The sequence below is a fragment of the Mustela nivalis genome (assembly GCF_964662115.1).
Source record: "Mustela nivalis genome assembly, chromosome: 11".
In the NCBI taxonomy this organism is placed as follows: Eukaryota; Metazoa; Chordata; class Mammalia; order Carnivora; family Mustelidae; genus Mustela; species Mustela nivalis.
The window spans coordinates 38,799,055-38,821,135 of NC_139030.1; the positions used below are offsets into that span (position 1 = coordinate 38,799,055).

The 22,081-nt window shown below is 37.5% G+C and overlaps 1 protein-coding gene and 1 long non-coding RNA gene across 16 annotated transcripts in view; one reads left to right on the plus strand and one right to left on the minus strand.

Moving 5' to 3' along the window:
• ITGA4 (integrin subunit alpha 4) overlaps nucleotides 1-22,081 on the minus strand; it is a 220,344-nt gene that overhangs the window by 139,670 nt on the left and 58,593 nt on the right. Inside the window, exons 6-7 of one of the 15 annotated variants that reach the window (XM_082690227.1) lie at nucleotides 3,380-3,564; nucleotides 1,388-1,471 (exon numbers count right to left, since the gene is read on the minus strand). The exons of 13 other annotated variants lie outside the window; for them this stretch is intronic. The gene's annotated coding sequence lies outside the window, so the exon portion shown is untranslated. The remainder of the gene's footprint in view (nucleotides 1-1,387; nucleotides 1,472-3,379; nucleotides 3,565-22,081) is intronic. One more of the 15 variants, XR_014300470.1, reaches the window with a different exon arrangement.
• LOC309844062 lies at nucleotides 3,476-18,657 on the plus strand. The gene is made up of 4 exons (XR_014300472.1): nucleotides 3,476-3,589; nucleotides 11,130-11,187; nucleotides 17,276-17,315; nucleotides 18,466-18,657. It is a non-coding gene; the product is annotated as an uncharacterized lncRNA (long non-coding RNA).

A 22,081-nucleotide genomic window follows, 5' to 3' on the forward strand; every position in this document is an offset into this window, starting at 1 on the left:
TGGTTATGGCAATCTTCCTAAATCATTGCAAATTATTAAGCAGCTTGTGGTACAACTGGGATGAGGAAGGCTCAGGTGTAATAAATGACTGTCCTTTAGAGAGTCATTTCTTCATAATAGGGAAGTACTTCATTAGGGAAATAAAAGAAACTTCAACTGTAGCAATTAAGCATATTGAAAAATATTCCATACAGAAAATCCTTTACTTCTTGTCTGAACTAAAGCAGAAACCGAAGACCCATTTCTGAAAAAGTTATCAAAACATGCAAATTCACTTAAAATAGAATTGTTCTTTGGCTCATTATTTACATTGTGGCATTAAAAACAGCCATTATTTTCCAAGAAGAACATTGGACTTCCATTTGAAGTGTTTTTACTTAATTCAGACTTTCATCTTTGAATACAAAAACAAACAAGCAAACCTGAAAAACTCAAAAATAAACTTAGAAAGTATGATAGTATTGGTGTTTGGAGATACATGATCTAAAACAAAAAGCTGAAAATCCAGGTAATTCAAAAAGCAGAAGAATTTTAAAAATAAATATGGTATTAGAAATAAGTCTATATTTACTACACCAAAGACAGTAAGTCAAGGACTAGAATGTCGAGAAGTTAAGTCGACCTGGATTACGGTCACTCTGCAAGCCTTGTGGCTTTTTTGTGAAACTGATGACATCCTTGCTTTTCCTTCTCTTCCTTTTCTTAAAACCTGCATACATGGTGCTTGTCATCTTCTAGTTTGCATACACAATTTTTGAAACATGTTTTTCCTTTTTGACCATATACTGGTTTGTTTTTTAATGTTTTTCTGGACAATAACTATAGATGGATATACAAACAATTCAAGTTGCATTTTTTGGGTTATTCTATTGTTTCATCATTTTAGCATTAGTGAAAAAATTTCACTCAAAAGCCTTTTTATTAATACTTTTTGGGTAAGAAATGATTTGAGGATATAGTATAATTTAAGGGTATCCCAAAATGGGTAATATAAATCTCTAGAAGAAGAAGACAGACCGAAAGTTTACATAGTACATGCTCACATTTTTTTTTTTTTAAAGTCTAACATCCAACATCTGGGCATCATGATCAGGCATTTAATTAAGGCAAAATGGATGTTAAAAATTTCACATGGATTCCATGAATCAGATTTGCTATTACATCATTTGAATTGGAGGTCTTTATTTCCCCACTTCATAAATATCTCTTCAAGGACCTGCCTGTGGGTGAAAACAGGACATAGAATTCACATTCTTTTGAAGAAATAGATGCAGAAAGGCCCATATGCTTGTGAGGCTCTCTACTGCATACTTAGTGCTTGGGACTGGGAGAAAGTAGGTTTGTTTTGAAATAACCAGTCTCATACTTTTCTTAAATATGGACTTACCTGAAAAATGTTTTGGGGTTGAAAAAAATAATCATGGCAAGAGTCTTGAAAAGATTTCTGTAAACTGGACAACTTAGTTTAGTACTGTGAAAGGTAAAAGAAACAATATAATCTTAAATAAATACAGAAAAAGTATATGTCTAATATTTGTTAAACTCACTAATGCCTGAGCCAGCAGGATGATAAAATTGATTCAAAGAGTATTTGAGGACCTGGATAGTTATAGGGAAAGGAGAAGGAAAGCCAGAATAAGATTGCTATGTCAAACACAAAACAACATAATAATCTAGTCAACACAGTCATATTTTCTACCAGGAAGAATTCATTTGTACCTCCACCAAAAAAAAAAAAAAAATATATATATATATATATATATATATATATATATATATATATAACTTCATAGAGCAATCAGTAGGTAATATTTGAATAAATAAAACTCCAATACCCTAGATAATTAATCTTTGAGTGGTCCTGCAGATGATACATCAATATAACTTTGAAAGAACATATAATCCTGCTTTGTCTAATTCCTAAGTTTTGAATGAGTTTTCCTAACACCATTAATATTTAGAATGATGATATTATATGTCTGCCAGAGTCTATAAAGATTGTGTTTATCACAGAAAACAGTCCTACAATTCATTAGTTGAGTTATGTGTAGAAACCACTGAGCCACTAATTTGTTTTTTTAAGAAAAGAAACCTATAAAATTGTTCTAAGGCAAATGAAGTGAAGACTGCCTACTTTCTAGTAGGAAACATCTCATACAAGGAATCCTCAACATGATTAACAGCTGACTTCTCATTAGACACCATGAAGGCCAGAAAACTGAGGAATGAATATTCAAAATGCTAGAAGAAAAAGAATGACAGCTAAAAATCCTATAAACAGTAAAACTATCCTTCCTAATGAGACCTCATTCCCATACATTCTTCTAGGTCTTTAGACATAGTTCCTTTTAGTTCTTTGAACGTATTTAGATAGGTGACTTCAAATCTTTGTCTCATCAGTCCAATATCTGAGTTTTCTAAGGTACATTTGTTATTGATGGCTTTTTTTCATATCAGGGTCAAATTTCTTACTTCTCTGTGTGTGTCATAAATTTTTGTTGAAAATTTGGTAATCTAAACAATATAATGTAGGAACTACGGAAATTAGAATCTCTACCTCCCCAGGGCTTGTTCTTATTACTGTTTGTTGCTGTTTGGTGATCTTTCTGACCTAATTCCATAAAGTCTGTCTTCTTTGTCATTTTTGGCCACTGATGCCTCTGATCATTTAGGTTAGCAGTCAGCTAATAATTAGGCAGAGACTTCCTCTACCACCTAGAACCAATGAATCTCCTAATTTTTGACAAAGGGCTCTATGTGCATGTTGGGTATGCCTTTGTCATGGAGCCAGGCAGTGGGAAACTCTGCTACAGCCATTACTTCCAGCTTGTGCAGAACCTCAGGGGCAGCCAAGAATGAGGACTTAGTGCCTTTTTGAGTTGTTCCTAAAAACTGTACACAGCCCTGGACTTATGGACAACTTTCTAGATCACCAGGGATATATTACAGCTTGCCAAAGCCCCTATGAACATATTTCCCAATTTTCTCCTCTTAAGCTTAGAGGTTAGTCTAATGTTTGCTCCAACTGTTCTCCATGACCCAGGCAACCACAATGTTAACAATTTCCTGTATTGTTTTTTGCAAATGCCCCAGAGAAAAGACCTTTCTTTTCACAGTAGTAAATCTCTGGAGTCCGGTGAGATAAAGACAGTCTTGCAAGGGGGCTCTTCAAGAGAACCACTAAATAGGTCAGCCAATGACAGTTGTCTGGGAATGGGACTTTGAAGGAGCTTCAACTGTGTTCTGCTGCTTCCAGTGGCTGCCAGACTGCTGGTTTTCACTGTGATTATGGGCCGTGAATTTTCAAGGCTACCACTGAGCTGGGGAGTGAAGATAAGAATAGCACAAGTTAAAATGCCACAAAACTAGCTGCTCTTACCCTGATTCTGACCTTTTTCTTGAATGAACTCTTCGTGACGTGCTGAAATCCTTTAGTTAATTTGCAAAGTTATGCAAAAGTTGACTCTGATCATTTCTTTCCCCAACTTTCTCATTGCTTTATGGAGGAGAAAATTTTCAGAAGTTCTTGCTTTGCTACCTTGCTGATGTCAGCCGAGGAGAGAGCTTTTGAAGAGAAGAGCAAAAAGAGGTAAGGGATAATGAAGGCTATGGGAAGAGAAAAATACAAGGAAGATAAAACTGGTAAATTCCAAGGAGCTGGTTGTGGCACGAATGTCACTTCTCTGTTCCTAAAGTTATAATTGCTTCTTAATTCCAGCCCTACTAGAAGGATATTAAGGCCTGAATATTCTTACCCTATGTTAAGTGTGCAACTCTACTGTTCCCTGAGTGTAGCTACCTTTCCAGTTAGGTAAGCCTCTGTCTCCACCTTCCTGCTCCCACCTGGTATCCACATCTAGGCTGCAGGTTACTGCTTTAGTGTAAGGCACTAGCTAGAGACTATGTGCTGGTGCTGTCACCTCTCAAGTAGAGGAATATATGGGCCTAAGGGATTGTCTACGACAGTGCCAAAGCAGAGAAAGGTTACTGTCCCAGCCACATTTGGGTTGTTGATTTCTAGCCCAAACATATTTTTCTTCTTACAGAGACAAAACAAAAGTCCCCCCCCCCCACTCCATTTTGTTCAGACAGTGAGAGTGACCATCTGATTCAAAGTCAGAACAGACAAGTAGAGCAAGACTAATCTAATCCTGATGCCCCACTAATGAGTGAAGCCAGTGACAAGACAAATCTGTGGCCAGTGATGACATTATGGAAGGTTTTAGACACTATCCACAGAAAGAAGCAGCCAATGAGAAAGTGAATATTTAAGAATTGAAAGAAAGGATAGGTTTGAATGGAAAAGAGCAAAGTTAAATGGAGTTTAGTACTGTCTGGATCGTTGAATTTGAGGTTGGTGCCAAGTGCCTAAGAAAGACTTCTTAGTTGTCTGGTTCATACAGTAATTGGTTCTAGTTTTGTTCAAGTTGGTAGTTTTACAAAACAGGCTCTATTAACTCATGCTATGTGGGCTAATTTGGTTGTTTCTAAGTCTTTAGTTAAAAAAGAAATCATCCCCTTTATAAGAAAGCAGAAATGCCAAAACCTGAATGTCTTCAACTGACTGTTTGCTGTAATTTTACTACCCAATCAATAATTCCCATTGCACTGGGTTTGCTTAAAAACCATCAATCCACAATTCTATCATATAGATCCTCAATCTTAAACATTTAGACACTATAGGAAAACTACATTTAAATGGTCATTATAAAGGGATTTTTCCTACTTCTTTTGAAAGTTGGGTAAATATTCAATTGATATTTAACATAGAGTCTGATTTTATTGCTGAAATTAAATATTTATATGTGCACATTTTGAATCTGTGCCAGAAAATGCTAATCTCTCAGTCAGTACTGCAACTCAAGATTACATAAATAAAGTTTTCTTTGAAAAAATACTAAAAAATATCAAACTCTCCAAATAGATGGAAACGAATTTCTGCTTTTAAACTTTCTTGGGAAATACAATTCTAAGGAAGTATGAAAAATTGAACAGTTCATTATCAATGAAAATGAACCACACAGTAATGTTACAATAAGCAGAATTTATTAAGGAGATAAAATCTAGCAACTTCTAAAAGTGATAGGATAAAGATTTATCAGAAGTTTTTGTGTTGTGTTTTTGACATGATATTAGGTCATTTTATATTCATAAGTGCATTTTTCGTCTTTCCCCAAGAAAAACAGAAAATTGTTGGAGGCAATACATTAATTGTATTTTTTCTTGTGTCTGATTAATCTTGCATACTCAAAAAAGGAAACAGTTGGGATTACTCTTTATGCTAAATTGATAATAACTTTAAATTAATTACTGGTGTTGTTTGAACACAGATTTTAATCTCTTGATTGAAAAGACATTAAAACAGATCTTTAGCCACCTAATGACAGGAAACCAATTATCCGAGTGGATCACGGCATTGCAGATACTTAGGAAATATTCTTAACACAACCAACTAGGAAAGTTATTTTTGAGGAAATATCTTGGAGGTATCCTTTTTTTCAATTACCATCAATAACTTAAGCCATTTCTAAATGCAAATCTAGCCACTTTTTATAAATTTGTGCAGTTCAAAATTTATCCAGAAAGGAAATAGTGCCTCTCCTGACTCGTGAAAAATGTCACAAACAGCTGGAAACTAGGCAGGAATGCAACATTACCAATTAAAGTAACGAAGCAACATTTTTAAAACAAATTGTTTTGTACAGAAAACATTATTTTTCCACATAATTAATAGCCCTAATGGTATCTGCTACATATTCAAAGTGAGCAGAAAGACAAATGTTTCCTCAGAGAACACCCAGCCCAAATATCAGTAGATTATTTGACTATGTGACATCCCCAGAGGCAATTCTGAGCTGAGTGCACAACTGCCTGTGGAGCTCACCAAAAGGCCAGATGTTGCTACTAGAATGTTCCAAGCCGTGGCATCTGGGCCTTGGCAAGTCCCAGAGATAGCCTTGGGTCTTGTGCCTATTGCTAAAATAGAAAATGAAAGAAAGTTCCACAACAGAGAATCTAAATGATTTTGAAGAAATATTCAGGAATAAAAAGTAATTCAAAGTAACACTAGCTTTTAGTAAATTATTGGTTTGTCTATACCACATAAATACATGGGGAGAATGTCAAAATAGTTTCAAGGCTGGGAAAATCATTTTCATTGACTTTCACTGTGTTCTACAATAATTGAATCAATCACTTAAATTAGTTTCCGGAAACTGAGAATGCACGTTTTTCATTAGTGAATAGCAATAACAGAAGGAAGATAGCCATAATCTTAGTCTCAGACATCAGGTAGTTTTAGAGTTTTTGAACTATTTTTCATCCCATTTTTTTTTAATCTTACATTAGTCATCATACAATACATCATTAGTTTTTGATGTAATGTCCCATTTCTATTTAATTTAAGGTTTGAAATGTAGAAGTCAAAATATGGCTGTTGGTATACAAAAATGAATTGTTTTATGGATCTCATTTTATTAAGGTATTTTGGGAGGCGTTAAAATCATAGATTTATAGGTAGATTCTGAGAAATAACATGGTAGTAATGAGAACTTTGAAAATTCATACCTTTAACTTAGTAATTCCTCAACTCTTAGGAATTTGTCCTAAGAAATGAATTAGATATAGACAAAAATTTATTTGTATGTTCATTGTGAAGGTAAATAGCTAAATACTAATACAAACATCCAATAATAGGGGTGGTTACACACAATAGAGTATTTTATACCATTAAAATAATTTTAAGGACTGTTTATTGGGATAACAAATGCTCATGATATGTTAAGAGCAGGAAATAAAACGATATGAACAATAGAGCCCCAACTGGAAAAAAATCAGGTATAAACTGACTGAAGACTAAAAATATATAAAAGTACTAGGATTGTTATGTTTGGATAGTGGGCCGTAGGTACTTTTTTATTTTCTTCTTCATTAGTTAACATTGTTTACATATCTTATAAAGATCATATAATAAACATTTTAAAATATTTTGCAAAAAAATAAAAACAGTATGTTTTATTATTGCATTAGCAAAATGTGTATAGTTTGAAAAGGCAGTAAATCAACCACAACTTCTTTAGACCTGAAACACTGAAAATTCTCTAGCTGTTTTAGCTTCCACCCAAGTGTTGGGATTTCTGCTTTCCTGAGGATACAATTAACAAATCCTGAGGATGGGGCGCCTGGGTGGCTCAGTGAGTTAAGCCGCTGCCTTCAGCTCAGGTCGTGATCTCAGAGTCCTGGGATCAAGTCCCGCATTGGGCTCTCTGCTCAGCGGAGAGCCTGCTTCCCTCTCTCTCTGTCTGCCTCTCCATCTACTTGTGATTTCTCTCTGTCAAATAAATAAATAAAATCTTTAAAAAAAAAAAACAAAAAACAAATCCTGAGGACACAGTTAACAAATACAGTTAACAATTCCAATTCCACCTAAGTGTTGGGATTTCTGCTTTGTCTTTCCTGAGGATACTACTATTCTGTTAGAAAACTGTATGTGAAAAAGAAAAGAAAAATCCATTTTTAAACCAAAATAACATTTCCGAAATACATTGAACAGTGCTGCATTAAGAAACAATTTCAAAAAAGGAAACAATTTCAGGATGATAAGTGTCCTTTTGTTATAAATTTGGTTTATCTCAATTTATTCCAATTTTAGAATATGTGCTGCTGAAGCGAGCACCTCAATTTATTCCAAAGGTTAAATCACTTACAGCATCCTTCCCAAGATACATACCCTGATCCATTTCCCTCACACTTAACACTGAATATTAACTGTAATATTTTTAATGGGTTTTTCTTTTTTAGTTAGAGATTTTCAGTATTGTTTATTTCCTATTATGAATTTACTTATCTCTAGTGTCTAAAGAATATGTATCATTATATCAATGTATTAGATTATAATTTCCAAACATACTTGGAATTTCAATACTTTAAGTATTTAATACCAATATCTATATTTTCATACAAATCTTATGTTTAATCACAAACATAAAAATCTGCTTCTAATAGCCTCCTGGCAGCCGGCTTAGTATTTTACTTACTTGGGGTTTAATTTTCACTGAACAGATTTTTTTTTTTTAATTCCAAGCAAAATCAATGTAATCTATGATAGATGCTCATTTAGCAATATTTCTGAGAGGTGGGGCCAACTTTCAACAGCAGCATCAAGAGAACAATACGTTAAATCAGATTCCCTCTCTTTCTGAGGATGGCAGTGTGAGCTCAGCTGGCCCCCAGTCCTCAGCCCAGCCCTCGGCAGAAGCAGTGAATTCAACCATAGCTACAGCACAGTCTGATCATTCTCCTGATGAAATTACACTGATCTAATTTGCACGCTGTGAAGACATTTGGCACTGGCTGGATGTGAGCCTTGACATCTTCATTGGAACTAAAAGTACACTAAGAACTGACATTACATTTCACATTCTCTTCTGCCAGGTTGTGGCATTTCATCCTCTTTAAAGGCATTATTTCAAGAACATTTAATTTGGCTTTGATATGCCTGCCATTTTGCTGGGTAGAACACACTGAGCCAGAAAAGCTCAGCTGTAATAAAGTTTGGCACCAAGCGCCCACCATATACCTGCACCATCCTGTGCAATTTAATTGGCATTCAGTGGGTTGATAAATGGATTGGCTTAATGAGACAATATACTTGACATATGCAGGATTCTCCTGAGGAATAGGATTCATTTTTTCACTTCACACATCAACATGTTACAGATACCAACACAGTCACCTCTAACAGTGGTGCTGTAGCCAATGGATGCCTTCCACTGGACTGACCAATAGCCCTGTTACCCTCCGACCAGCTCACGCCTTTCTCCCTCAGCACCAAGCCACGTATGGCTTTCAAAAGCTGTTTTATTTTGTTTTCTCCCAGACACAAGGAAGAAGATCGCCCCTATCCCTGCTTTATTTACATAAATCTGGATTTTCCTATGAGACCAAATAGCCATGTGGCCTAAACAGATTAGTTTTACCTGCTGTAAACCCCTATAAAACACAAGTAATAATGAATTCTAGGTATAACGACTGGCATGCAATTATGCAGAGGAGCGAGTAGGTGCCATTCTAGCCTCAGAAATACTGGTTTCGGGAATGAATTAATTAAAAAAACAAAGACATACCATTTTTCACTCCACAGATTAGCAAAGATTAAAAAGCACCATAACACTGAGTGTTGGCAGGGGAGCGAGGAGGCAAGTGTGGCATGCTCTGCTGGTGGGATTCTAAATTAATACAACTTTTCTGGAAGGCAAATGGTAATATGTATCAGAAGCCTTAAAAATGGGCATAGCCTTTTACCAGGCACTTCTACTTCTGAAAACAGACCACAAAGAAATAAAGACATGCTTAACTTGAATTGTCAACAGTGGCTATCACTTCAATTATAACAGGAAAAATTCTAAAACATCTAGGTGTCTTTAAAAAAAGGAGATTACCTAAATAAAATATGGAATACTTATATTCTAGAACCCTATAGAGCTACTAAAATAATGTAGTAGAAATATTGGTCATGAAAAAAAATGTTCTTGATGTCTTTTATGCCAAAAATGCATTACAAAGCACTAGTTCATTATTAGTCAACTTTTTTGGTGAATAGTTTACATATAAACATATCTATAAATTCACACATGGAAAAGTCAAATATCAAAATAGTGATAATGCTTGCTTCTGAAGGTGGACTTAATCAGAGGTTTGTTTTTCTTGATGCTTGTTTTAAAACAAATTATTTATTTAAATGATTTAATTACGATGGCATTTTAAACTTCTCAAAGAATTTCTTTCCAACAAATATGTGATATTTGGAAACTTTTTTTTACTGTATCCTAAGTCAAATTCTGCTCACCTAATTTAATTCTTCTTACAGTTCAAGGTCATTTAATATTCTGTTGAATAGCTGTCCAGGTAGACAGATAATTCATCTAGGACAAATGAAGTTTCTTTCTACTTCCAGCTTCCTGGGATTTCTCATTTCGCTAGTAACAGCTTATTAGTAGAGAGCAGATTTCTAGAACGCAGTTGACATTCAAAAGACTTCTGGAGTTTACAAATTCCAACTACAATCTTTCCTAAAGGGAAACAGCTTGGACAAAATTTTTGTTTTTATGATGCTGATGATTTTTTATTTCATTTTTTTAAAGATTTTTATTTACTCATTTGAGAGAGACAGAATAAGAGAGCATGAACCGGGGGGAGGGGCTGAGGGAGAGAGAGAGAGAGAAGCAGACTCCCCCTGAGCAGGGACACCGATGTGGGGCTAGAACATGATGTGAGCCGAAGGCAGACGCTTAGCTGACTGAGCCACCCAGGTGCCCCTGCTGATGATTTTTTTAAAAAGATAGAAAAAGACAGAAAGTAAGAATCCAGACATGAAAAGGTTATTTATTTAGATTTGCTAAGGTCCCATGGGAACCATATTATGCCAGCCACTGGGCAAGATGGGATACCTGCCTTCAAGTCTGCCCAGGCAAATAGAAAAGGGAAGATAATTGGGATGGAATGAAAGTGCTTGAAGGGGGAGATCAGCTTAGGGGAGCCAAAGTGGTCCATAATAACCAATTGGAGGGCTTGGTTAGCGGTTGGACCCAGGCAGGGTGAGGCGCCACGTGAACAGTGTCCAGGGCAGCTGCACGGCTGGCAGCCTCGCGGGCCTCTGCGCCCACACACTACCTACCCCTGGCTTCCTTCCTGCCTCTGAGGTGGGGAGGACGCCCACGAGCCACTGCTCCTCATTTCAACTGGGTGCCAGTTTGGTGCTCTCCATTCTGCTCCAAAGGAAGTTCCAACATGCAAATAAGCCCAAGGAAATGAAAAAATGAAACGGTGTGTGACAGTTTCTAATTACTGCATAAAAACAACATATGGAAACTTCATTGTCCATTTCATCGCCCAACGTGTACCATCAAGTCAGACTTCTACTCAAATCACTCTCTGGAGCATTCAGACCTGGTTTATTTCAATAAGAAGGATTTTTCACCCTTTTAAAAATTTCTGATGGGGATAACAGTATTTTTTTGTTGTTGTTTAATTTTAAATATCTTGATTATTAGGAGGTTTTTAGAACCTTGCCTGTTTTCTATTTGAGTTTTCTCATTGTATTTCTAAAGTGAGTTAATTCTATTCCCCAGGGCTACTCACAACCTGGATTGATGTTGTCCATTCCTCAAAAGTTTAAATTAACTATCCGTAAGTACCTTGTATAAATGCTTGAATGGGTCCCTAATCACTTATTAGAGGAGGCAGGAGGATGGATTTGGCACTTGTAGTCTGCTTTGGTGTTCAAAAGACATATGACTGGGGGTTCAGAAAAGAAAAAAATCAGGGAGATACTGTTTGGTAACTTAAAACAGGACAATAAGGCAAATTGAAAAAAAAAAAAAACACCACAAAAATTAGTGAAAACAACATCCTGAAGTAGACTGGAAGGAGGGTCAAGAGATGTGAAGTCTGTCCCCTGCTTTGTCGCAGATGTACCTGTGTGATCCAAAGCAAATTCTTTACTTCCGGATCCGCCTTAAAATAGAATTTAGGCTACGGGATTTCTAAGATTCGTTTCCTTTTTCCTGCATTCTTAGACTATACAGAATGATTTAAATACTATTTGTTTTCTATATGGGACAAGACACTGCTCACCAAAGGTTGCCTGCACTTAAATGCTAACCTTGGAGTAAAGTTTAAGAGTTGAGGCAAGACCAAAGATACAAGGCATATATCATGTGCCCATTTGCTAAAAGCAAAACCTTCCAGTTTCTCTCCTCATCCCCCCTGGCCACAGAAGCAGAGTCAGTTAATGAATCAGAAAAAAGCTGGTTACCAGATGTCCTGGCTTATTAACACGCACATCGCATTCTGTAATGGCATTCAACAGCAAGCTGTGTGGAACCGAGAGATGGCAAAGGAAAAGTTCTTCTCTCAGATGAGCTTCAAAATGTGGGTGTCTTGATAAATTTAAGGAATGGTTGCTGCACAAGTTCATTTCAGCTATTGTCAGGCATTCTATCTAGGGGGAGCCTCCCTGGTTTACAAGAGACTCATCTCCAAGGTCACTGGACAACACGTCTCTCTCAGAACTTCCTCCTTCCTCTAATCTGTGCAGAATTGCTGACATGATCTCTTATATGTGGAAAGGAAGACATCGATAATAAACTTTGGAGCAATGCAAAGGAAAAGCTAATTCTGTTTGATTGGTTTTCACCACAGCTAATTTTAAAGCCACCCATTGTTCAGCTCTGCAGTCTAATTTTATGTTAATATCCTGAAAGTTGTCAAATCTTGGCAAAACCTATGCATAAATTACACAGAAAGTAGCTCACAGGAGGGGGAAAAGTAATGACTGTCATGGTTAGCCAAACCCATTAATAGTCTGACAAGCAATAACCCAGGAGCTCTGGTCAACTGCTGCAGACATCTGTGAAACTTTTGCAATTAATATCATTTTTTTCCCTTTTTTTGTTGTTGTTGGAAGAAGCATCAGCTGTGAAATAGCATGCAACTGACTGATCATTATCAGCTCTGCCGGTAAGAGTTGGGTTTATCATCTTTCTTGGTTGACCATTGTCCCCCTTTTCACAAAAAGCCACTTTTTTTTTTTTTAAGTAATGCAGTGTTTTTCAGCACAAAGATTGATGATCTCTAGAAAACAGTTGCCATTGGTGTGTGGATACTCAAACAATAAAAAAATCAGATGCTTCAATCTCTAATTCATTACTGACTTTTTACCTCCTGTGAGGTTGGAAAGAAAGATGGGGAGGCTTAAAATCTCTCTTCAAAGCTACACCCTAAGTCCTAGGCTGGCTGGTAGATCATCTTACTATGTCTTCTCCTACCTCTTTCCACATTACTCCAGCACACTTTTCCTGTGGATAAGGGCTTCAGGGTAAAATAAATGTATACACCTGACTGATGGTTAAAACAATATCACTCTGTATGTGTGTTTACAGATACATACATAATCTACTGCTCATTTACCCAGAGGATATTGCTGGTAGAATTAGTTGAGTTTCCAGATATGCCTGGAAAGGCTTCTCCATCTTTCCCCAGAGCTGTTATTGTTGATGCATCTGGCATAGTACCTGGCACTGAGTGGAAGCTCAAAAATATTTGTTGAATCAATGGGTAGATGGATGGATGGATGTTCCCTGGGCATTTTTCCATTTATGACCATTTTGCAGCTTTATTTGTTGATTTTATGCAGAAATTTCTTGCTGCTAAAAAACATTTCCTGTGTGTAGGGTTTTCTCAGAATGCTGACGGAAGACCTGCTCTTAAAAAACCTCATAAGCAATCTGAAACGTCTGCCTTACAAAACCATTTGGGACCCAAACTCTTTCTGAGCTCCTGCTTTGTGCCAGGACCTGTGCTTGGGCATGGGTATAAGAAGATGAATAAAACAGTTTTTGCTATCATAGAGTTAATTCACAGAATGTTCAGAGGCAGCCATGAGAAAGGTGATTCCACACAGAACATGGTATATGCTGTAACAGGTTTCTATAACACAGGTTTCAACAGACTTCAAGGAGCAGCAAATTCTACCTGGTACTGCAGGGAAAGACATCATGGTAAAGAGACATTTGGACCGCATCTCATTTAAAACAAAACAAAACAAAAAACAAAACATTGGAAGAGAGAGTGAGAAAAGGCTTTTGAGGCTCAAGGTCTGCATGTCTCAAGATACAGAGTCATAAGAGGGCATAGAATTTTAAAGAACAGTGAGATGGTCAGTGGCGAGAAGCAGAGGGCATGGGAGGGTATGGCAGGAGATGAGGCTGGAAAGGAAGTGAGGTAGGATAAAAATGGCCTTGGTGCCATCCTAGTGACTGCATTGTATCCTGCAGGCAATGGGAGATGAATGGAAGGGAGCCTTTAACCAGAGAATCAACTCCATAGGTCCTGCCTATGATGGCTAGTATTAGTGGGGATGGGTGTGGGAGGGGAGGAGAAAGGGACTGAAGAATCACGATAGGTAGACCAGTGAGAAAGTCATTTCAATAGCCTCATAGAGAGATGATAAGAAAGGAGAAGCAACAGATTTTGAAGACATTTCTGCAGTAAACTGTCAAGAGTGGGTGATTGATTGCATGTGGGGGTAAAAGAGCTATGATAGAGGATGACTCCTAGTTTTTGTGTAAATAGCAACACCTTTAATTAAGACAAGGGCACAGAAAGCAGCTGGCTGAGGTCGATGTAGGAGTAAGGAAACTGCAAGGATATAAGGGAAGACAATATGTAAATTGTCTGGAAATCAGTCTTTGGAAAATAATGAGTAGACATACACCGAACCATTTCCAACTACCACCGATAAAGCCAACAAATCAAACAAGAACACAATTAATAAAATCTAACAGATGCTAATCAAAGGCAAATGCCATTGGAAAGACTTTTAAGGACTAATCAGGAGGAAAAACAACTAAAATATACAAATAATAACTGGTCCTTTGAACTTACATAAAAAGAGCTGATTAACAGGAAGCTGTTTATAGCTTCTGAGTTCTGAGCTTTCTGAACTGACTACTGAATGATATGCTCAATCTGACCCATTTCTTCTTCTTTCCCTAAATATTATAGAAACACTTACCAAATGAAAATGATATTCATAAAATCTAAACCCCCTAACGGTCACAGTCTTCAATTTGGCAACACATGTGGATTCCTCTCTAGCCTTGTCAGAACAGAACATATTCTGGACAAATCGAGAAAGAAGAAAGTATTGGAGCCATCACATAAATGAATGCCAGTTGTCTGAAAAACAAGTTTGCTGTCATCTTGGGACACATCATTTTTAGAAACAATGACCCATTTGGCAGCCTCACACATGTTCCCATCTCTGAAGCTTTCCAACATTCCAGGCCTTACTTTTTTTAGGCTTGAGATTTTCTTGATTATAAATCTTCGGTGAAGCAAGTGCAGAATCTTAATTCCATTCAGTATTACTCATTCCATTCACACTTATTTTTTTTTCCCCTCATTGTGTTACTGACCCTTGTTTTACCGCTTCAGAGACCTTGTCTGGACACCTCATATCAAATGGCAGCAGTCTGGAATGTCTAATTATTTCACTGTTGAACTTGCACAGCTGTCCTAGATGATCTGTTTAGTAGAGCTGGTCCTCCCGCTTTTGAAAACAGCCTTTGTTACATGGCTTCCTTTATTAGAAAAAGTTACATTTTGGCTTAGTCAACCTCTGAAGGGCCCTGAGTTAGTACTATTCAAATTATCAAGCTGCACTTTTTTGTCTTCTTATTGACTTTCTATTGATTACACAAAGTTTAGAAAAGGTAGGAATTTAGGCATCCCAGAACCCAGAAAATATTCTACCTGTCTCCCAGCATCTGCCAATATCACTCCTCATTAAATTTTGACTTGAAATGGTTCTCTTGGTATACATGGGATTTTCCAGAATATGTGAACTCTAAAGTCAAAAGAAATTTCCTAGAGAATCTCTAGCCTGTAGACCTAGGTTGAGAGAGATTCTGGGAAGTTAAATGTTTCTCTTTTGAAAGGGAGGTCAGACTAAGTTTCAAGGAAAGGAAACAGGGTCACAGAAGTAAGAGTGGTAATTTAGTTAAAGAATAGGCCTTTGTTGGGGAATCACAAGGTGGTGGAGCCCCAGAAGCAAAGAGACCCTGTCTTCAGTGAAGGCCTTTGACTTCTGAGCACACCAGCCCTTCTTCCTTGTGGGGGTTTCTTCAATATCAATTGCTCTTTTGTACATGTTTGCCTTTTAACCTGATTTCCATTGTATGGTGATGATTTTCCCTTCCCCATCTTTGAGGTCTTTAGATAAAAGTAGTCAAAATGATTCTTCCAAGTTCTTTGTAGAAATAGCTTAATAGGCTGTTTTAATTTTTCATTTTATTCAGATTTTTCAGTTTTAGTTCTAATTGTATTGCTATGAAATGAATGCAACGTTTTCCAAAATTATTATAACCAGAAGTAGCTAAGAATATGTATATTGTTCTTACACACCACTGTTACAACATAGCTCATTTATAAATTTAGAATCCTTAAAGAGTTATTAATCAAAACCATCAGAAATGACAAGTTTAAAAAATTGAATCAACTCTTCCTCCAAAGATACTTTACAGATATTTAGATAGGCCAAATAAAAATAATAAAATGTGAACAGTCCTTCTTTGTAATTAAATGGAAAAAAGGGGTGCCTGGGTGGCTCAGTCAGTTAAGCGTCTGCCTTTGGCTCAGATCATGATCCCAGCGACCTGGGATTGAGCCCCGTGTTGTGCTCCCTGCTGAGCAAGAAGTATGTTTTTCCCTCTCCTGCCCATTTTCCCTCTCCTGTGCTTGTTCTCTCTCCTTCTCTCTCTCTCTCTCAAATAAACAGAATCTTTAAAAAAAAAATGAAAAAAAATTACCACTTTTCCTACTCCTATTCTTCAGGAAAACACTAGAATTGAAGTCTCAGTTTTCAGATTATATGTTTGAATCTAAACGAAGCAACATTTTGGCTATGTTTATCTAGCTAAGAAAAATTAAGCTCAATTTTCAGCGCTTATGTATAGTTAGGGGAAATGATTATAAATGGTATTTTGCAACTACATCAGTTTAACATGTATTCTTAAGTCTATGGATACTTTCAAGAAGCTGATGACATAATTGTTTGAGTAAACACATTCTTTTGAAAAATTAATACATTTCAAATAAAAAATATGTAGCATGTACTATAGTAGGTATCCCTTTTTCTCTTTAAAATGAATGGGCTAATTCACAACTTGCTGCAGGTCAACAAGGCCAAATGCCCTGAGCAATATGGAGAGAAAACCCATAATGAAATGGCTAAAGAGTACAAAGGGGTCATTGATTTATAAAGTGTATAATGTTCTGGTCTCTGCTTTATATTATGGACATTCCTCTATAATGCTTTTATTTCTGGATCAAGTAAGTCAGCCCAAGTGGTGGCCATGTAGAGGAAGCCTGGGCCCCAGGTTTGAGCCTAGGATCAGCTTTTCAGTAGTTCAAGGCTATGAATCTGTGCTCAGATAGAACTTTTCACTTTTCTCACCAAAAATGAGGAAGGAGTAGAGAATGCAAGTTGCCATCTGATATTCACCCTCTCCCTCTTCCTCAGGAACAAATATTTGTTTGGGGGTAGAAAGCAAGCAACCTACTTACAATTTTCTTCCTCTCTTACACGTAGGTATGACCCAATGAGGTGCTAGCCCGTGAGGGGAAACAGAATTCTGGGTAGGCTGCTCAAAGGGAATGGACTCAGCAGAGATATTTAATGTTTTGTTCTCTCTTCCTCATGTTTGGACTGCAGATGTGGGAATGGAACTCTGGCTGCCATCTGGAATTATGAGGTAAACTTGAGGGTGGAATGGGAGCCAAAAAATAAAAGGATTGTGGATTCTCCATGACTGTGGGGCTGTCACATCAGCCTGGACTACCTAACTCCAGATTTCTCTATTTGAGAGTTTTAAAGTCACTATTGTTATGGTTTTCTATTATATGCTTCCAACTCAAGGTGGTAAGAGGAGGAGCATTATTTCATTTCTGCTCTTATTGGGAAGGTTCATATGACCTTCGGTTTCACACTATATGTAGTATATGGTCACCTGTTTCTCTTTTAATACTGATCCCCCCCTTTGATATAAAGTGGAAAATCCTCAGACTAGAATGTGTATGTATTGATTCCTATCTTAACATATTTAATCACAGAACCCTAGGAGACAACCAGCTGAGCAAAATGGCTTCAGACGTAACACTGCCAGCCTTAATTGGAGTGTAGAGTGGGGTGGGGCAGGGAAATACAGGCCAAGTGGGCAGTGCTCAGTGACAAAGTGTTGTATCATTGTAGAAAGCCAATCAACAACTAAGCATTTGTCTCCCAGAATCCTGTTCAAGGTCTACTTGAGTAAGGCAGTAATAACACATGCTAATACCGGAAGGCTAATTAAGATTCCTAAATTATAAAATCTCTTCAGAGCTACTGTGTCTCCCACTTGTGAAGTGTACAAGGACATAATTTCACTATTTTAAGATAAAAGAATTAACAATACTGCGGAAAACAATAGCTTCTCTTGCATTGTTTTGCTTTTTGTTATTGCTACTGCTACTTATTGGCATGGAATATGATCAAAATATACATAGAATAACAGACCATTGAAACTGGATACATCTTTTGTATCAGGATACTGTAGGCTACATACGGGGGAGGGGGGGGAGAAGGGAGGGGAAGGGAAAAAATACCCACAAATCTCAGAGCCCCCAGCTAGGGACAAGAATTGCTGATATAAATAATCAGGCACTGCCTGTTAGTCAACTTTTTATCAGCTGCATCTAGTAATAGTCAAGTATAAACCTCCTTTGGACTCATATGCACAAAAAGTCAAACCAGAGAAAATGCTTATGCTCCATGAAGCTCTCAGATATCAACTTAAAAATGCCTGCTGACAGCAGCCTGGGTTAACTCCAAGAGACTAACAATTTCTGGCACCTGGATTTCAAAAGGGAGAAGGGACATGAGAAGGAAGTCCTTCAGAACAGATTATCGCTGATATCCTTGCCGGCGAAGAGGACGGTCACTACCTCACTGTTGGTGAACTTGTGAGAGAACAGCATCTCTGACGTCCCGAGTATTGGGGGAATGCTTTATGGGGATTTGGGAAACATAAATAAAGAAAAGAGAATTTCAAAGCCTGATCAGTTTTATGGCATTATTAGACAAATACATGGGTCATAACGTATTTCCTTCTACCTCCTACATATACTATTTAATAAAAACTGTATGAGGATAGTATTTGCCCTGATACTATTCTTTCTTCACTCAACAATGTTTTCTTTTTTCTCCCTCAATAATTCTCTATATGGTGATAAAATATTTTCTCAAAATGCCTAGTATCCAAATATTTCAACATATCCAGGGGCCTGATGGAAGTTTTCATCCTGAAATCTCTTATATCTAAAGTTATATAATTCCTGCCATGATAAACAAACATAATTGTTATTTTAATGGTCATTGACAATGCAGTTACTATAGTGCCATAATTTAAAAAAAAATGCTTTTTCCTGGTGCATTTCAGTGACAGCTGGAAGTAATTTTTAACTAGCTAGTTGTCCGGGACAGATACAATGGCCCTGAGGTTCAAGGTCTTACGGCTAATACCAGGTATATCTGTTGTTGTTGTTGTTGTTGTTTTAAGATTTTATTTATTATTTATTTGACAGACAGAAATCACAAATAGGCAGAGAGGCAGGCAGAGAGAGAGGAAGGGAAGCAGGCTTGCTGCTGAGCTGAAAGCCCGATGCGGGGCTCAATCCCAGGACCCTGGGATCATGACCTGAGCCGAAAGCAGAGGCTTTAACCCACTGAGTCACCCAGCTGTTTTTGACATTAGGATCTGTTTTTGACATTAGGATCACTACTATCAGGCTGAGCTACCAATTCCTGATTTGAGATGCCACAACACAGGTCTGTCTGTTTAGTCCTTCTGAAGGTAGGGGCAAAACTAGGTTAGGGAGATGGTATCAAGGTGAAGAGAGCAGACTGAGTTGACTTCTCTGTGTCTCTGTAATCTTCTAAAAGGCTTATAACCTCTGGGGTACCTGGATGGCTCAGTCGGTTAAGCATGTGATTCTTAGTTTTGGCTCACGGTGTGATCTCAGGGGTGTGAGATTGAACCCTGCATGGGCTCCTTGGTGGGTGTGGAGTCTGCCAAAGGTTCTTTCTTTCCCTCTACCCCTTCTCCCACTTCTCCCTTTCCAAAATAAATAAATGGGGGAGCTTTCAACCTCTACTGCTAGTTACCAGGGATCAAAGCCATTATTAGAAATGACCATTGACAGTATAGAGCCTTCACCTGGACTCTTCTCCTTTGTTTAAATTGTATTTGTTCCAAGTAGCATTTTTCTTAAACTTCAAGGCCTAATGGAATCTAGTGGAAGAAATAGAAGTGAGAGTACCTAGCTTTAGCAACCCAGTAGAACTGCATACAATGGGGAAAAGATAATTCTCCAAAGAAAAGAATGAGAAGAGTGGAGAAGGGGTGCTAAATGACTAAGAGGTAGTAAATGTCTACCTCCTTTTTAGCTGGGGGAAAAAAAAAAGCTTACTTAAAAAATTGAAGCTGAAAAAAATGGTTATCTTTATACAAAATACAAACAAAAGAAATGAAACTAAACTAAATACAAACAAAACCTGCCTCTGAGTTAAAAGCAGTGCTGTTAAATTTTAGTATCAGGACATTTCTTTCTTTTCATTTTTAATTTATTTTTTAAATTTCTTTTCAGTCTTCCAGAATTCATTGTTTATGCACCTCACCCAGGGCTCCATGCAATACGTGCCCTCCTTAATACCCACCACCAGGCTCACCCAACCTCCCACCCTCCGCCCCTCCGAAACCCTCAAATTGTTTTTCAGCGTTCTCCCCTTCCAATTTCCCCCAACTCCCTTCTCCTCTCCATCTCCCCATGACATCTGTGTTATTTCTTATGCTCCAAAAATAAGTGAAACCATATGATAATTGACTCTCTCTGCTTGACTTATTTCACTCAACATAATCTCTTCCAGTCCCGTCCATGTTGCTACAAAAGTTGGGTATTCGTCCTGTCTGATGGAGGCATAATACTCGATAGTATATATGGACCACACCTTCCTTATCCATTCATCTGTTGAAGGGCATCTTGGTTCTTTGCACAGTTTGGAGACTGTAGCCATTGCTGCTATGAACATTGGGGTACACATGGCCCTTCTTTTCACTACATCTGTTTCTTTGGGGTAAATACCCAGTAGTGCAATTGCAGGGTCATAGGGAAGCTCTATTTTTAATTTCTTAAGGAATCTCCACACTGTTTTCCAAAGTGGCTGCACCAACTTGCATGCCCACCCTTTTTCTTTCTTTCAACTATTCTTTCTACCACGAGATTCTGAAATAAAACTCAGCAAAGAATACCAAGTAATTCTAAAGGTACTACCAGTTTGCCTGACTGGTTGGGCTCCAGTATCACTCATTGTTACTTATTTACTTAAATTTCCAAGCTATGAGGATATAGTTCTGAAGTCTGGATAAACTTTAGACTCTCTAGCTACAGAAAGATGGTGCAGTTGGGCCATGGAGTCATTTCTAAGAGATTTTTGGCATCAAACAGAAATGTGACTGGAGAGGCTTAAAGCACAAGTAAAGAACAAGTACTTAGGAAAAACATATGATAGAATCATAAAATCTTATGGTCATGACAGACTTACATCAATTTGAAATAGCAAGTACTTGGCTTACAAAGTCATCTGATCTCACCCGATACTCAAAATATGCATCACAGATCATTCAAGATACTATCTGCTGATTAGCTGCAGAGAAAATTGCCCACTGTTCTATCCCTCCCAAGCCCATCTACTGTAACAGTGTTCTCATTATCTTTTTAAAATTTCAAACTAGATCTCTGAGACTCCTGATAGTCCTGCTCCAAAAGCACTTATTCCCCAGCCCTATCATCTGCTACAAGTCACAGTGACCTTCTTACCATTTTCTTAAACACATCTCCATCATTCACTATTTCATGACTCTGTGTATGTTGCTTCTTTTTTCTCAAATACTCTGATATTTTTACCTACTGGTGAACGTCTTTCCATCCTTCAAAATATTTTGTCCCTTTTTTTATCTTCAAGAACTTCCTGAATTCCACCAAATTGAGTTTCTTATTCTTATCATCTGAACTCCTGTAACACTTAGCATTTCTCTCTCTAAGATAACTTTCATTGAGTTTTGGTGTTTATATATTTGTGTCCCTCATTAGGCTTCATGACACTTGAAGGTAGACTTATGTCATTATCATCTTCTTCTTTGTCGTCCTCCTCCTCTTCTTCTTCTTCATCTTCATCTTCTTCTTCTTCTGCTCCTCCTTCTCCTTCTTCTTCTTCCTCTTCAAGATTTTATTTATTTGACACAGAGAGAGAGCACAAACAGAGGGAGTGGGAGAGGGAGAAGCAGGCTCCCCAGTGAGCAGGGAGCCTGATGTGGGACTCGATCCCAGGACCCAGGGATCATGAGCTGAGCCAAAAGCAGATGCTTAACAAACTGAACCACCCAGGTGCCCTGTCTTATTCTTCTTTTGATCTGCCCTATCTTGA